General features: G+C 33.2%; 2 protein-coding genes across 8 annotated transcripts in view; one reads left to right on the top strand and one right to left on the bottom strand.

Annotated features, from left to right (window-relative positions):
- Positions 1 to 17,477, top strand: part of Nachrbeta2 (nicotinic acetylcholine receptor beta2) — a 316,200-nt gene that overhangs the window by 95,661 nt on the left and 203,062 nt on the right. The window lies entirely within an intron of this gene.
- The window catches only part of LOC145971572 (protein turtle homolog B), a 230,575-nt gene that overhangs the window by 94,384 nt on the left and 118,714 nt on the right, over positions 1 to 17,477 (bottom strand). Inside the window, exon 1 of one of the 7 annotated variants that reach the window (XM_083099393.1) lies at positions 7,950 to 7,999. The exons of the other annotated variants lie outside the window; for them this stretch is intronic. The gene's annotated coding sequence lies outside the window, so the exon portion shown is untranslated. Of the gene's footprint in view, positions 1 to 7,949; positions 8,000 to 17,477 lie in introns of those variants that run through there. 7 annotated transcript variants of the gene reach the window in all.

Here is a 17,477-nt window from a genome sequence, read left to right on the forward strand (position 1 = left end):
TATGTCACATTTGATAAATTTTATCAGTTAATTAAATCACAGGCTATCATCATGTGTTAATAAAATTTCTCGTGTGCGCTTGTCAAGATAAAAGCGTTCCAACAATTTAAAATATTGAGTCGTGTAAAAATAAAGCCTCGAGAGAAGTAGGAGAAAAGAGGTTACAATATTTATTTATATTTTAAATCGAAATATTGGTTTTTATAAATGAGAAATTGTAATAAATACTATAAAAATATGTATAGAAAAAAGAGGACGTATGAAAACGAACGATTGAAGCTAAAGTAATTGACTCAATTGGAAATTATATTTCACATTCTTTCTGTTTACATGTATGTGTATAATATTTGTATCTTTTTATGCATATCATAATATTAAATAATTCATTATAAATTTAAAAAATCTTTTGCACTGAAATTTACTGATACTATTATAATGAAAATTAACGCAGAGAAAATTGAAATGAGCAACAATAACTGTATTAAATACAAGATACTTTAGAATTAATTAAATTTCTATAATTTTCCAATATATGGATAAATACGTGATTAAATAAATGTCTCGGTTGTATAAGATACAACCGATGAAAGATATATTTTCAAGTGAGAATCTCTAGTTGGGAACAGAGATAAAGCACCAGTTTACAGAGATAAAAAATCTACTAATAAAAGAAATGACACAACGAGTAGACATTGTCTCCAAATTGCTTTATATAAAGGCAATTGAAAATGATGAGTCACCGCTTGAGAATAACGCGCGGAGAAGAGGAGTCTTCGTCATCCCGAGCGAAAAAAAGAGACGAAAATTTCATCGGCGTTGCGTTAATGGATTTCCACGTTTCTCTCGAGGGAAACACTTGGTCTTGATGACCCAATTAAAAGGTGGAATAACCGAGCATTATCGTTGAACTGATAACACCGGATCTCGTAACGAGGGCGTGTAAGCGCTTTTCCGCGCGTTACCGCAATGGCGGCCACTAAAAAAAATCGGAGCTACTCGATTCGTGCGTATCGAGTAAAACGCGCGCGCTCGGACAAGCCGAGCTTAATTAAAACTGTTTCTATCACGAGTGGGCTCGATGTATCTCGTCGAAAGGTTGCTTTTCAATTGCGTAATTAAGCGAATTCCATGAAACGACGTATTAAACGATCGCGATAAGCGATAACGTTTGTCAGGGGTTTGTTTATCAGCATTTATCGCTCGCGATTCTGCGATTCGATCTCTAATGATTTATTACCGGAATTCGATTAGGTAAATCCGATATGCATCTAATATCATGTCATCTTCTCTGAAAAAGATTATTTCATTTGCGAGAGGATTTATATTGAACATCCATTAATAAAATAGGTTTATAAGTGTCATATTTTTATACGGCCAATTATATTTTATTAAACGATATAAAATAATTAATCAAACATTATGCTTGCTCTTCAAAATTTCTTTTTTTCACAAAATATTATAAAATCCGCGATAAACTTTTAACCGTGTAAAATTTGATTATCTTTATATCGTGATAAATAATAATGATTGATCTATTTTATTAAACTTTCAACTCGCATATTATATATTACGTTCGTACGCGTAAATATATATGATTCATATATTATCCGAGGAAAATTCATCAAACCATAAATTTCCCAAGTGTCCCGGTATGATCCTAGTGAATGAACAATTTTATGAATTTGCTTTCTTTATGACTCTTCTATTACGCTTCTTCGTTAATTTTCAATTTATGCCGTGCAGCCCGCAACGGCATGAAATATTTCGCTTCTTATTTAACCATGTACCGTACGTCAAAAGTATTTTAAACGATCTCTCATGAATAAAACAAATCGTCACATTTAAATTACCATGGCCAATAAGATAACGCGCCATAAATTTTCATAAACTCATCTTTATTAAACCCTTATTAAAGCAAGTACTACCGTTTGCAACAAAGTGGCTTATTTCGTAGTCGTGAATCGGCGTGAATCATGATTATTCTTATTTATAATTGCAACGAAGATACTTGTTGTTTGCAATAAAGATACTTTGTTGATCATTCCGTGATGCAATTTTACTTCTCCACGTAATTTATAGCAATAATATGATTAGAGAACACAAGCCTTCTTCAAGAATATGAAATCTTCAAGAATAAGCATTTCGTTCAACTAGTCTCTTCATTACAAGAAATTAAAGAACGAATTAAATTAATGTCGATACTAAAGAGAAGAGAGACAGCACAAAATATCATTATTTACAGTTTGTTTGAATAATTCTCGTTTTTCATAGTAATTCAATTTTAATAACTGGATAAAGGTAAATATAAATAATCTTCGACATAAATCTCTCTCTGTATGTACGCGAGCTCTTTCGAATAAATTTCAATAGAGAAACTCTCCAGCGTTATTGATAGCTGCTTGACCAATTCGCATCAGCTCGTTAATAATACTGGGAGAGCTTTTTCGTCCGAGATTGGCACGACGACAAGGTTTTAAATTAATGTCAAGAAGAAGGTCACGGATTGGTAGGTTCCCCGCACACGGCTGGGATCGTAGAATTCGACGATTACAAATTACGGGGCAAACTGCGACCGCACCGCACCGCGCCGCGGTCCCTGACCCCCCTTCCTTCTTCCCGGATTCGTCTTCCCCCCTTTCCCCCGTCCCGCGAAACCGCGCGTTTCTAACGTCGGAAATTTATGGTCGTCCTCGTGAATTTAACCGGCTGGCGTTACGAAAATCGAAGGTGTAATTTATACGGTCAACCATCATTTTCACCGAGGCCTGAAGCCTTAATGGCACCCCTCGGAATCCGGATGTCGTACGCGACGTGTGGTACGTCATGTCCGTCGTCCCGATGCGACGCTCGCAATCTCGGTACGCGACGCCGATAATTATCGGTTCCGCGTCGCGTGTCTCGAACGTCATCCTCGCGCCGTCAGGTCGTTTTAGGGCTCACCGATAATAATCGAGAATCGCATGCTCGCTAATTAATACGCGTCGTTTATTCAAATTGGTAATTTTCCACGCCCATCGGCTTGAAAGGGGAACCGGGATAGCGAAAACAACAAAGATATTTTATTACTTCGAAAGATATTTTCTCTCTCTCTCTCTCTTTCTCTCTGGGAGCATATGCTGCTTCGCAATAATTGACAATTAAAAAATCATACACACACAATCATCGCACACAATTGCGTGTAAATTGTGTTATTAATGTCAATTAATAATTCATGGCGATAAATGATAAAGGTAATTAATAATTCCGATTACACATGTGATACGATTATTATACGAATGTGATACTTGCACCGAACTATTAATTAACGGTTCCCGATACATGGATATAGTGGCAGTAATATGTAACACCTCGCTAAAATCATGTATCAACCGTGTCACGTAAAAACCATAACCCAATCCGTAAGGCTACGATGATTAACCGCAATCTCTGAACTTTATAATTTAATATTTAAATTTTAGAGGAAAAAATGTTTCTTATATTTCCTAATATATTAAAATTTTGCAATTTATATGTTATTTTTCAAAAAGAGATCGGTTTATTTTAATTTATAAGATTTTCAAACCTAAAATTATTTTATTTTTGACTATAATTTTCAATCTGGATATATGCGAAGTTCTGAGTATCGTTCATTTCAGATCCTTGATTATGTGCACTAGGCTAGAGTCGGTTATATAGGCATACTCGAATCGATTATGATTGCGAGACACTCGCGCGCGCGCGACTCGATCTCTCCCTCAAACGCCAAGATTCTCGTATGGCTGTGTTATATCTAATGCAAGAAGTTTCTCAATTTAGTTCGCAATGGAGTACACATTGCAATTACATTCGCTGTTAAACGCACACGAAACTCTAGTGATACGAGTGTGCACGATGTTTCTCCAGGAACACGGAGATTTCGATTGCCTTTAAAAATTAATAATTTTGTTAGAAATTAATTAATAATAGTGCGGAAACATTATTCTCTAATTCAAGTTGTTAATTTAATTATATTAATAAAGGAAATATTACAAATGTGTATGCAATTGCAAGATAAAGCATAAATATAGAACGAAGTTCTTATATAAGGAGATTCTTTAATTTAAAAATTTTTCTCATATATAAAATTACGTTCCTTCGAAATTTCTTCTAAAAATAAATTGAATTTTTAATTTATCCTAAGAACATGAATGAAAACATCTCTGGAAGATAGGAAGAAAGCGAGATAGAAAGATGAAAGGGAGAAAGAATATATTTGTAGAAACTTGTCCTTTTTATATTAGATTGCATTAAAATTACATTAAAATTACATTACATTAAAATGTATTTTAATATAATTTTTTGTAAATTGTAATTTTTCATAAAAAAATGTTGACCATCTTTCCTTTGATTTCAGTATTTAATATAATTCAGTTATTTATATTTTACAAGCAATTTATAAATATGCAAAAAAAACTAATTTATGTCGAATTTTTCTAGATAAAAAATTAAAAAATTGCGCGTATTTGCAATTGGAAAAAAAATATTCCGCATATATGTATGATTCTGAGCAACCGATGTAAACACAAATTGTTACGATACGAAAATTTCGTTTAAAAAGCTATCTACGCAAATATTAAAAATTCATTATAATGATTCGTCGATTTTCAACGCTACGTTCGCGAAAAGGCGAGAGATTGTCGAATGCAGAAATTACTTCCGTTGAAATATGTATATATGTGTATATATTTATGTATGTGCGTTAAATGGATGTCGCGTACATATTGAGACGAATGAAAAAGATCTTTGAAAACACGCGTACGCGATAAGCGTGGTATTTCAAAACGCGGTCCATATACGACACAGCAGAGAACTTCCTCAATTTATTCCTCAGAAGCAACCACGCGTGCGATGTGAATGCGATGTAACACGCTTTTGCTGAATGCACTCTGGTCGCGCAAATCCGGTAAAATCTCTCATCGCCCAAATAGTCGACAACGACGAGCACCACAATAGTAATAACCTTTTTCGACTTCAACGATCAATTATCTAACGCGCCTTGAGAATTCTTAATTGTATGTTTCTACCAAAGAAAGCTCTTTAATTGTAGCATGTATTGCTATATATTTAAATTTATTTGCTCCATGAAAGTGTCTTAATTTTAAATATTTGATTAAAAAATAGTTTCATGTTATTTTTTTATTTTAGAAAAAGCATAATTTATTTTAACATTTGTTTCAAGAGCGATATCTCTTGTATTTCATATAATTAATTATGAAATAATATAATAATAAAATATTGCATATTTTGACAGTCTTTTTTGTAGCAATTCATACCACTTTCAACGACTTTTCTCTAAATCTGATATCGCATACCGATAAAACGACTATAACGCTTAGAAAAAACGAGTGCTCGTGTAGAAGTTAGTTGATATTTTAATTATTCCTGATTTAATATGAAAAAAAGTGATTTGCAATTCTCCGAGTCATCTTGAGCCGATCTATCACGCAACGGCATCAAGGTGTTAGATCGTGAACATTCGACTTTTAAATAATCCGCTTGAAAGTCAAAGAACTCATCGCGTAGATTTTGTCGACTCACACTTCAACATGAAGAACGCGACGAATGCAGCTTTTTTTATTCGGCCGGTACCGATGAGCCACATATAAGGCATTTGATTTATTCGCATTTCGCATTTATGATAACGGCCGGCAATTATCGTCCGACCTGGTTTTTTCTCTTTCATTTTTAATGCACCGCATGCGCGAACCGCTCGCCATAACGCATCGTCGGGGACGTTAATTCTCGTTAATTATCCTTCTAATTTCAATACGCCTCGCGTGCACCGCGGATCTTACGCGATGGCGATTAATTATGTGTCCTTATCGCTCGTCGTTAACGTTAACCTTAGAGTAGCCAGCGGGTATCGCGGTAAGTTATAGCATTTGTTGCATCGTGCGACGAAATTGATTTGCACTGCCGGTTCTTCTAGAATGGAGTTTGAAACTGAGTGTTTTGCCGTTGCGAGCGATAGCACTTGTTAATCGGAATTATGAGATTTCACTTGCATTAAACGAGATCTCAATGGATGTGCTTCAACGAATAATTATTTTTTGCCTGAATTCTTGTATCAATTTAGAACACATTTTTTTCCGATTAAAAATATCAAAAAAGAGAGAGATGATCATTTATTATTAATTTGAAATATTAAATATTTTGGTATTTAATTTTTAAATTACGTATTTGTTAATGCAAAATATATTTAGTTTTAATTGCTCGCATTTTTATTTAATTTTTTGACAAGTCTTATTTTTTTTCAACAAAATCCACTTAAATATTATCAACCCCCCAAAGTTCGATACGAGAAAAAAAATGATAAAAAAAATGTAAATTGCTAGGTACACTTTTTAGGTATATTTATTATTATGTATAATGGCATTTTGATAGATTTATTGCAAGAGATGCACTGACTTTTGACAGAGAAATATTTAATTTAATAAGAGAGAAAATTGCATTGTATTTATAAAATCTATTTTTATTTTAATGGCAAGATTAATATGCGCGCGATTGCTTATTTTTAAATCACGCAACCACAATTCACGTCATGCTACGTTATCCTATCTTTGCCCTTAATATGTCAGACATTTCGAAAATATAGGGTCGAGAGATTCCTGGGAAATCAGAGAGAGGAGTTTTTTTTTTATCTCCGATTCTGTCGTGCGTGGACACGCTCCGATTTCGGTTGTTTGCTTATCGCGGAGAAACGTAAATTAAGGAACCGACGACCATAAATCACACAACTAGAACGGAGTGTATCGCCGTCAGAATATCAAAACGTCGTCGGAGGGCACGACATACACGACCAACGTAGGAGTTAGAGTTGGAATAACTTGGCGGAAACGTCAGGGAAAGAATCGCGCTTTAATCACGTTCGTTCGTCTCGCGAGCTTTAATAGCGTGTTGCTTGGCTCCTAGAGAAACATTTATCTAAAGGCTTCATTTCTTTTCTCACCTCTTTCCATATTGCGCTGCGACGCGACGTTACGTTTGTGCGAGTTAAAAAAAACCGCACACGGGGACAAAAACTCGTCTCTTTTAAAATTTACATATTTGTCCTCCTTAAAAAAGAGTAATTCTTAAAACTTAATTAAACGTTTATTAAAAATTATTTATTAAAAATTGTATTAAAATTATATTTATTCGTTATTTTTGCAATTGTAATTTTAAATACGTAATTTTTAATAAAAGGTTAATTAATTTTATCTAAAGTTTAAATTAACGACCTTTTAATTAATGTTTAAAATATATAAAAGTCGAAAATTTTTTTCAGATTTACTTTAAAAAATAAGAAAATCAAATCTCAAGTAACATTTTCATTAGTAATTTCAGTCACAAGGAAATGAGTTCGATATATACAATGGAGGCTAATTAGCATGGCAAACACTTTAATTTCAAAAGTCTGTAACACCATTGTTTCAGAAATTGCTAGTCGACTGCCGAGGAAATACTCTATTTTTACGTGATTCGAATTCCGGAGTTTCCCGTTCGTTAATCTTCGTGAGGTTTATACACCGAGGAACTTCCAATTAACTCTACGACGTTTACGATTGGCGGCTACGATTAATTATTCTAATAGTCAATTCGAATTCCGTGAGATGTGGCCGTAAATGTGATCATGGAGTGCATTTCAGCGATTTATCGCGCTCCTTATCTACGTGTCGTGCGTATTTATTTTTTTTTATTTTTTAAAAATTTAACGACGAAAGCCTCTCGTCATATTATACTATTTACTTAATAGTCAGATGTTGTGTAAGGGAAAATTTTGCGCGGTCACGTCGTCGAAATTCAAAGACTCCATCTCGCCGCGAAACGATCGAGATTGCACTTTGATGTGTTTCCTCTTACGTGCTTCGAATTGTACTTCGTACGCGCAACCATTCTCATTTCGTGTCTTCGCGCGCGACGTTTGTTAGAGAAATTAGAATTTGTCTTACGGGGTAATCGTCCGGGAACCAGAACCGCTCTGCCAAATAGATTCACGTAGCTTACCTGAAACACATAGGAAACGTATTCATTAGTAACTAGTTCGCAAATCACAAAAAAGACGCGTTTAAGAATGAGGGAAATGTTCATTTTATAAATAGATAATATGTTATAATATCTGATAGATGTCAAATTTATTTTCGCAGCTGCTCGTTATGAAAAATATTTATCTTATTTGAAAATAAGATAAATTTCCACATTCATGTTTTAAGGAAAAGAGACAATACAGAAGAAAAAGCACGTAAATAATTAGAAAAAAAGAAGATTTCGATAAGACATTTTCATTTTATTAGTTGTTCGTGTATGCGTGTGTATCGCGAAAAGGTATAGCAGTAACGGAGCTTACTTCTGAAAGAGATATAAAAAGGTACTAGTATTTTTTATTAGAAACTATTTCGTAATTGTGGTTTTCAGAAAAGCTTTTACTTATCCACTTTTATATATATATATATATATATATATATATATATATATATATATATATATATAGAGAGAGAGAGAGAGAGAGAGAGAGAGAGAGAATATATCAATATATAATTAAATTTTAAATATTAAGAACTTTCTTGTAAGATAAAGTTTGATGTAAATGGCTTTGATAATACCGTTCTGTTACTTATTGATATTTTTTGAAACTTAGTTCGCTAAAATCCTTCAACTTTAATGGTAACTTTAACATTATGGCAATCTCGCACGGTATATTAAGTCCTTTATTAAATTTTCGCTAAGAAGAAACCAAGTATAATTTGCATGAAATATAGAAAGCTGCTAGACATTGATCGAATGGAACGCCCTACATATTATCTATCGCCGAATTAAAATGCTGTGAGAGTGAATATTGACGATTTTTTTCACTCATATCAAAAGTTTGACGTTAAAATCAAATGACAGCTATTATTCCTCATTCATTTAATATATATAAATAGTATTTTATTAATTCCGCATAAATCTTTGCAAAGTTATCAGATCATAAAAAATGACATATCGACTACTATGTATTCTATCACTACTGTTTGACTTAATAATATTTCAAATTGTAATAAATATTTAAATTTTTCTTAGTTTTTTTTAAAATTGTGTATGTTGCATATTTGGTTATGTATCTTTTCAATTAAACAACAATCATAAATCAAGATAAATATTAATAAAACGTTATATTATACGTCATGTTATAAATTTTAAGGCCAGTTTTGCTTCAACGTAATTTTAAGATAAAATTTATAATATATTAAATGTCTGTCTCCGAAATTAAACAAATTTTGAAAAAATATTTTGACTTTTTTAACATTTTTTTGGTGAGAGAAAAATTATCATCAAATTTCACAAGAAATACTTATGCGAATATATTCTTTATTAATTTTGAAATATTGTGCATAATTCGCGAAATTAAAATAAAAAAAATTTGTTTCGCAAGACAACGTGTTCTTATTTGAAACTGCATTATTTGTGTTATTGGCGCTATGCCGTTTAATTAAATACGTAACTTCTCCATGGCATGTTTACGGTTCTATATACGATATTGAAGATCAGTCGACCGTAACAAAACCCTGGTGCTTCCCTAGGCGACGACACGGCTGAGAGATTTCGGAAATGCTGGAATATTTCGGAAACTGGGAGTTAACGGACAAGCTGGTTATGATGCGAATAATAAAGTTTTTTTCCAATATAAAACATAGCTCACAGATGTTTATTTTACATTATGAGAAAATTATTTAAGTACGAGAAGATTATTCAAACATTGTTGTAAGATGCTCTTATAAATATTTGTAAAATAGCATAATTTACATTATAAAATAGTTAATTTTAAGATGTATACAAATGAATTAAATATTTTATTTATTCTTTTTAAAAGGTTTTTGAAATTTTGTACATGTATGTATTGAACTTTACTAGATGCGTGAAATTCCTTTTTTAATTAAGATAAAACTGTGTGTTTTATATGAATGGAGAGAGAATTGATAATGTATAAAAATATTCCAACATATTAAACCGATTTGATCTTAATCATTTAAGAAGATGAAATTGATTCTTGAATTAAAATATCGTTTAGAACCATTGGGAAAACACTGTCGTTGAATTTTACATGATAGGATTCAAACACTTAAATCACTTAATGAATACATGTCCAAATATATCACAAAGAGATCATCAAGAAAACCGAAGAATTAAAGTTCTCGTAATTTCACGTGCTGAATGCATGCAAAACTATTTGCACACGAAACGGTAATGAAAAATATTTAACATTCCGCATTCGAACGTTGCTCGTGAAACATAGCACGCGACAACAATAATTAAGAGACACGTTACTGTTATTTTACATAAAACTATAGTAATTAATTTTATTCATGCATGGAATGTAATGAAAGAAATTTTACCCATACGCAATAAAAAAATCTGATTTTGAATTTAAAATAATATTTTCTATATAAAATATTCATTATTTCAATTATGTGCGAGAAATATGTGATAATATGATTATATATATAATTATATTCATCGTCGATTATTATTATTATTATGGAGTGTTATATATATAACACTCCATAATAATAATAATAATAATAATCGACTATGGTAGAAATTTAAATGAAGTTAATGCCATGTATTAAAATTACTTGCACGTAAAATGTAAAGTTTGCTTTTAAATTTTCCAAATTACGACTTCTTCTCTTCTTTACAAGTTTATATAGACATTACTATTCTATACGATAAATATACATATATCCAATTTACAAGAATTTTACGAGAGTGCACAGCTAAACGATGAATATTCGCGCGAAATGCGCGAATAAAATGGCATCTACCACGATATATCGAACCGGTTATCGTTTCCCGGATTCGGTTTTCGTTCGTGTTCGCGCGCACGTAACGACGAAATAAGTAGGTGAGCGCTAATCACGGCCAATTAAAAACGAGCCGCGCTAATGGAACGGACATTTATGCCGCATTTCGCTGACGGGGCGGAATTAGCTATGCCATTCGGTCCGATATTTATCGGTGATTCGGCGTTCTCGTTTTGTGTTTCTCCCAACGAAAAGGAGGAACGTTTTCCTGCTTGTTTTACGAGCGTGATCGCTATTTGATCAGGAAAATGCTGTATTGCCATTACAACGAGCAACATTTTTCAACCTATCTTTTTTTCTCGTTGTGGAATACGATCGGATCGTTTGTTACGAGAAGGTAACGGAAACAAAATTTTAAAGGAAGCAAGAAAAATCTGTACGTTTGAAAAAATACGTCGAAAAATTTTGCGCGTTTCCTTTTCCATGAGATATACAAAGCTGTTTTCTTCCACATATGCGATTCATATTGTTGTTGATTGATATTTAAAAATTATCTAACATTATTCGATATGCAAATAAACCGCTTATTTTTATTTATTTTCACAATTACCTTTTTTTTAAATAACTAAAAAAGTTGCGATTTTATTAATTCTTGTGTCTAACATAAGAATTTTCTTTTTTTAAGATAACCACAACTAATTATTATATATTATTTCAATGATTTTTGTGCCTATAAAATGTACAAATTTTGGAAAAAATTTATATCATTTTTTAAAAAAACGACACAAAATCAAAAGTATTTATTCCCTTTGTGATGTATAGACATAATACAAGATTTTATCATTTACAAAATTAACAATAAAATGAAATTAATATTACAAAAATGCTCGCGTATAAAAAAAACAAGTAAAAAATCACATTTAAACTCTATATTTAAATTCTCGAAACTTTTTTAATAAAAGCGGATGACTGTTCAATGTTTTAAATTTTGGCAGAATGATATATTGGTGAATAATCTGAAGTATTATTACATTATTCTCAATTATATTTTTCGCGTATGAAACTTTTTATTTAGTATACAATGTTACTAACTCAATTACGATAGTTTTGTTTTAATATGCATTGTTGAGACTAATAAAATTGAAAATGTTACTAAATTATATTTAGTTTTCTGTCACATTTTCAGAAACAGAGAAACAGATTTAAAATTTGCGTCAAACTCTTGTGCCGCAAAAAAATTATATTTTCTTTCTATAGCAAAGATTTGTTATCCATTCATATATCGAAATATACGTATTTTCGCTCCATTTAAATATCGAAACAAATATTTTTTGCCTAATGTTATTTATTAATCAATGATAAATTTCGAATTACACAACATTTGATTCACTGTGATCCTAAATAAGAAAGTTAGCTTTAATTAATCAGCCAAATCATTCGATTTTACATAAATAATTGATTAATTAATTAAATTGAATTCAATAATTATCTCCAAAGATGACGCTCTTTGATGTGTCCCTTTTAATCTTTTAAACGCAATTTTCCTTGATTTTCAAGTCTATTTGCGTTTTTAAATCGCTCCAATTTTTAAAGCGCTGTTAAAAAAAGACAATGTCAGTTCAACATTTAGTAGAAGAAAAATTGGAGGAGAAATTTGGCTGTAAAATTTTAATTGTCGCGACCTTATGAAATGTCACATTGTCAAAGATGAATCCGTACGGCTTCTCGTAAAAACTGAATTTAATTCCTTTTATCCGGCTAATTAAATTTGCATATACACTACCGGTTAAAAGTATTGCATCATTCTAAAAAAAAATAGATATTATAATTAAGTTTTTTATATTTTTGTCTAGCTATTTTGTTGTCACGTTTATAAAACTGTTGCATAAAATAATTTGCATAAAATAATTTGGTTATATTTGTATAGGTTTTTCTTCTTAAAGAATAACGATTTCTCTGTTTCTAATAAGTAATGCAACACTTTTGATCGATTATATGCATATATGCAATAGTGTCGAATCATCCTTCGTTTCATTCTCTGGCACATTTCGTTGTTACGGTTCACAGGTCCAGCGAACGCTTTACCGCGGTCATCCTTTCGATTCTATTCGCGTATTATGTGTACATGCGAATTACACGTGGCGATCGAAAATCGTTCGAGCGACAAAATCAAATTATTCCGAATTCCGAAACTCGGATACGGTCGACCAGTGAAATACATACGCCGGCCAAATTACCGATCGAAGTAAGGTATTTTAATGATTATGCCGGAAATTTACATGGCGATAATCCTTCGATCACCCGGAAATTATACTAAGATTGTGCCGCAAAACAGTTCGCAAATGTGTGTCTTGATAATATTTGTTATCTGTTGCATGATTGCTTTGTCAGTAAAATTCTTTTTATTTATTCAAAGATATTTTTTTAATAATGATAATATTTTGACATTCATTTTTGGCACATACTTTTTTTCAAGAATTACTCTTGTACTTTTTAATATTATTTGCACGCATCCTGCAATTTTATTTTTGTTATGTAGGTAATTAAAATGTAGGTAATTAAAAACATGTGTTTCTAGCGCTTCATGGCTCTTGCCATGAAGCGCTAGAATTTATTTTCTTCATGTTAATATGACTTTCTCTAATTGTAAAATTTACGAGTTATGTTTCTCGTAATATTATATTTATAATCATGGAATAATATGTCAGAAATTTTCCGACTTTTTATTCATTTTTACACGAATTTTTAATGTAACTTGAAAAGTTGTCGCGAAATATATATTTTAAGCAACATTCTGTAAAAGAATCGTTTTACTACTTAACATGATGGTACGTGATTAACAAACGTTTACTTTACAAGGACGTTTCGTGATGTCGAAGCTTTCGCAGTTCGACGTTTCGTATTACGGCAACTTAATAGTTTTCCGACATCCTATGTAACTCATCGTTTACATCGATGGAATGGATGCACGATCGGGAGATTAGTTCGAACGAACCGTCGATTAGCGCACGATCCGATGGGATCCCACGCGAACGAGCACGCGCGCGCGCGACTTACACCTACTAAATAAAGGTGTAAGCCGGTGTAATTGAGTTCGCTGCCGGAAATACGGCGCTCGCACTTGTTACTCCGCAGGTAGGGAACCGTGTTCCCGGTTTCTAATTAAGCCCGTCGTAATAGCATGAGCGTCCGCTCGACCGGTGCAAAATCGACCGCGCGCGCAACCGCTTTTTGCTAGCGCGCAAATTTATGGATGTTGACTTTAGCTGGCGCATGATAATCTATACAAGAATCTAACGATCAGCGCTACGCGGCGGCGCTCTCATCTGCTTTTTTTCTTCCTCCTTCCTTCATCTTTCGAAGGCAAGGGAGTGTCTCGAGAATATCGTGTTTCGCGAAAACACAGCCCCATTTTATTATGAAAAACGTGGAAAGTATATGTGAAATGCGGACGTTTGTATATTCTATGTGTGTGTATCAGCGATCAAATAAAGCCGTATTTTTATGCAGCGCAACCGGCGGACATACCGAACTGAACCGGTTTGCATCGAAATTGCATCGAAATAAGCGTGTCGCGAACAAATTTATATAAACGTCTACATAATTTATACAGACAGTTTTTTCGCTCAAAATATTCTCCTTCCATTAATATATCGTGCGAGTATGCATATCTAATAGATATGCACATACGCAGTCGCGCTTGTATTAAAATTAATTATGATTAAAGTCGACTGACGCGGGAACCGCGATACTTCGATTATCAACAATTTTAATATACAAATCACGTCGTTGTATTTAATCGGGGATACTTGATTACTTTTTTACAAGTTTTAATATCCAATATTTAAAGATAAATATTCGATATTTATCATTCTTAATATCTTAAAACTTGATCAACGATATCGAGATTTTGAGATGGATTTATACTGATTTAAAGAGAGATAAAAGAAAAGAGAGAGCGTTCTCTCTACTAATTTTTATATTTTTCGCAATATTACGCGCGTAGTAACTCTTAGACAACTATTTCCAACGGATTCCAACGGGAACTGTCGGATTAATCGGACGGACGTGCCGGAAGTGCATTTCTGGAGAAACGCGCAGCAATCGTGTCGGCATTCGTTTCGCGGTCCCGTACGAACGCGAAACTATTCCGAACTATCGGTCGAAACTGTCAATTTGCACGGAAGAGTCAGTCGACGGTCGAAACGCAGTCTTGCAGTAGCGAATAAATAACGTTTGCCAGGAAGCATGTTGTAGAATCTGGCGCACGCGATATACACCAATCGGCGTGTAAAGGCTAAGTGTAATTAATATAAATACTCGTCAAAATTTTGCGTCAGCTGTACAACAATCAAGAGCTTTGTAAGAAATGCGTTTGAGAAAATATATAAAACAGAATTTAAGTAACACAAAAAATTAATAATGGAGAAAAATATATTTATTATTAAAGAATTTCTTATAAATTATGCATATTTGATTTGATAAAATAAACAAATTCATAATTCGAATATATAATAAATTGAAAATAGGGAATTTTCTCTTATCTATTTAGCTTGTGATAGAAAAAAAAAATTGTTGCGGAATGTTGTTAATAACTGTTTGCGGCGGAGGATGACCTAAAAAGAATTTTTTCAATAAGTCGTACTATTATGCGATATAATCTTTTATTATTTGTATTTCTCTTTGCGTTTCTTTTAGTTTCTGGAGGCATCGGAAAAAGTTTCGAGTTCTTTTGTACTTTTTTTACGCCTTGGAAGCATTTCCAGTTACTAATAATTATGCATCTTTATTCGCATTTTCTTAGCACTCTATAGCAATAATTACAGATACAAGTCCCATTGTAATCTCCGCGTAATTACCACATGAAAGAAATGTAACAAAAACGATATTGTACCACAGAACGTCGTATTAAGAAGATATATATATATATATAAAAAGGAAAAATATTTCATTTCAAAATACGTTTCGTACGCGATACCGCTTGATCCGTGCAGTGTCGCGTTTGAATAGCTGAAGAAAATCCTTTATGAGATATATACTTAGGGTTTTTCCGGGTTTCTCCTAGTTGGAATATTTCACTGTCCGGCGCAAAAGCGCGGAAAAAAAGCAGGAGAAGCGCGGCACGGTGGAAAGATCTACCACGCGAGGAATGAAATTAACTCCGTCGATCCAGATTGAAAAAGTACCTATAATCGTAAGAGCTTTTTTCGCGCTACTAGGAAGGAGGGATGGAACGACAAATGGAGGGGAAGAACGCAGAAGAAAATAAAGCCCGAGACAAATGGTGCTCCTTGTGCGTCAGTTGCGGAGAACGTCCGCGCCTTATAAATCGACGCATCGACACCCGTTACATCGGGAAAAAAAGCTAAAGATGGCAGGCTCTCTCTCTCTCTCTTTCCCATTGTCTTCGTAAAAAGTACAACTATAAATCTTGCTATAATGACGCTGAATCAGTCGCCGTCATTGATATATGTATGACAAATTTTTTACCATTATTTCCCTTATTTTTCTCTCTCATCGCCCTCTATTGCACGCAATTTTCGCCAATCTTATCGTGCTGGTACGAGTTAATAGTCGAAGTTGGTAGAAATTAAATTGTCGAAATCAGAGCGGCTTGTTTAAAGCTCTTCACAACGTAATATCGTAATTTTGTGAAATCACAACAAAGTCGTTAGTGAGTAATTGGACACGTACATATTCGACAGATTGTATAGTTATAATTTCATCTACTCCGCATTGACTCCTCCATTGAAACGAAAGCGCTTCGTACCAAACAATTACATTCCGCGCTTGTCCTTTTGCTTTCTCTCTCTCTCGCTTGAAAAAGATAAGCGATGAAAGAAGGGAAAAAACTTTCAGCACTTGGAAAAATTCTCGCCTATCCAAAACCGAGATTAACTCGCGAGATGCAGCTGCAGGTAGAAAGGAGTTTTCCGCCGCGAAGAGCTTTTCTCTTTGGGCTGCTAGATAAAGAAGATAAGGGAAAAGAAGGAGAGAAAGGGTGTGCGGAGAAAATAAAAAAAGGGAGACGACGTGGTGTGTTTCAGTTGTGAAAACGCTTGCTCCTCATAAATCTTTTTCCACACATACATACACGTTACTTTCCCGAATCATCCTTCATGTTCTAAAATAAAATTAATCTCGCTGTCTATCCAACAAGAATGTCATCTCGTGACATTTTTTTCTTTCAATAAAATAAAGCATCTTTCTCACAAAGTAATTTAATAGAATCTGTTGAAATGTTCAAAAAGCCACTGTGTCTTGTCATAAAATTGCAAGCTATGCGTCAAAGTGCATGTTTTTTTGGGGTAGGAGAACAAAAGTTATATATTCAACTTGTATCAATATCCTCCTCCCGATCGAACTATTATAATCTTTCCAAAAGTTACGTAAACGCTATGAATTTAAATAAGTCGTGTTGTGAACCGACATAAATCTCACAGTAATCTGATAGTCGAAAGAACCATTTCCGCACGGAAAAATCCAACGTTCATGACATGTAACGATTTTTTGAAAGTATTATAGCTCCATTCATGATGAAAGAGAGAAAAAGAGAGAGAGAGAGAATGCGCAAAAAAATCTGTGTTTCTCGAGGGACAGAGAGATAGATAGTTTTCATGTATAGCTTAACGATACTTTTTTCTACGTGCTTCGATGAAATTTAGGGAGTGACTTGATAGAGAGAAAAAGAGAAAGGGA

This window comes from Camponotus vicinus, unplaced genomic scaffold, assembly GCF_025532165.1.
Source record: "Camponotus vicinus isolate PSW18456_S1 unplaced genomic scaffold, iyCamVici1.0 SCAF_5, whole genome shotgun sequence".
Classification (NCBI taxonomy): Eukaryota; Metazoa; Arthropoda; class Insecta; order Hymenoptera; family Formicidae; genus Camponotus; species Camponotus vicinus.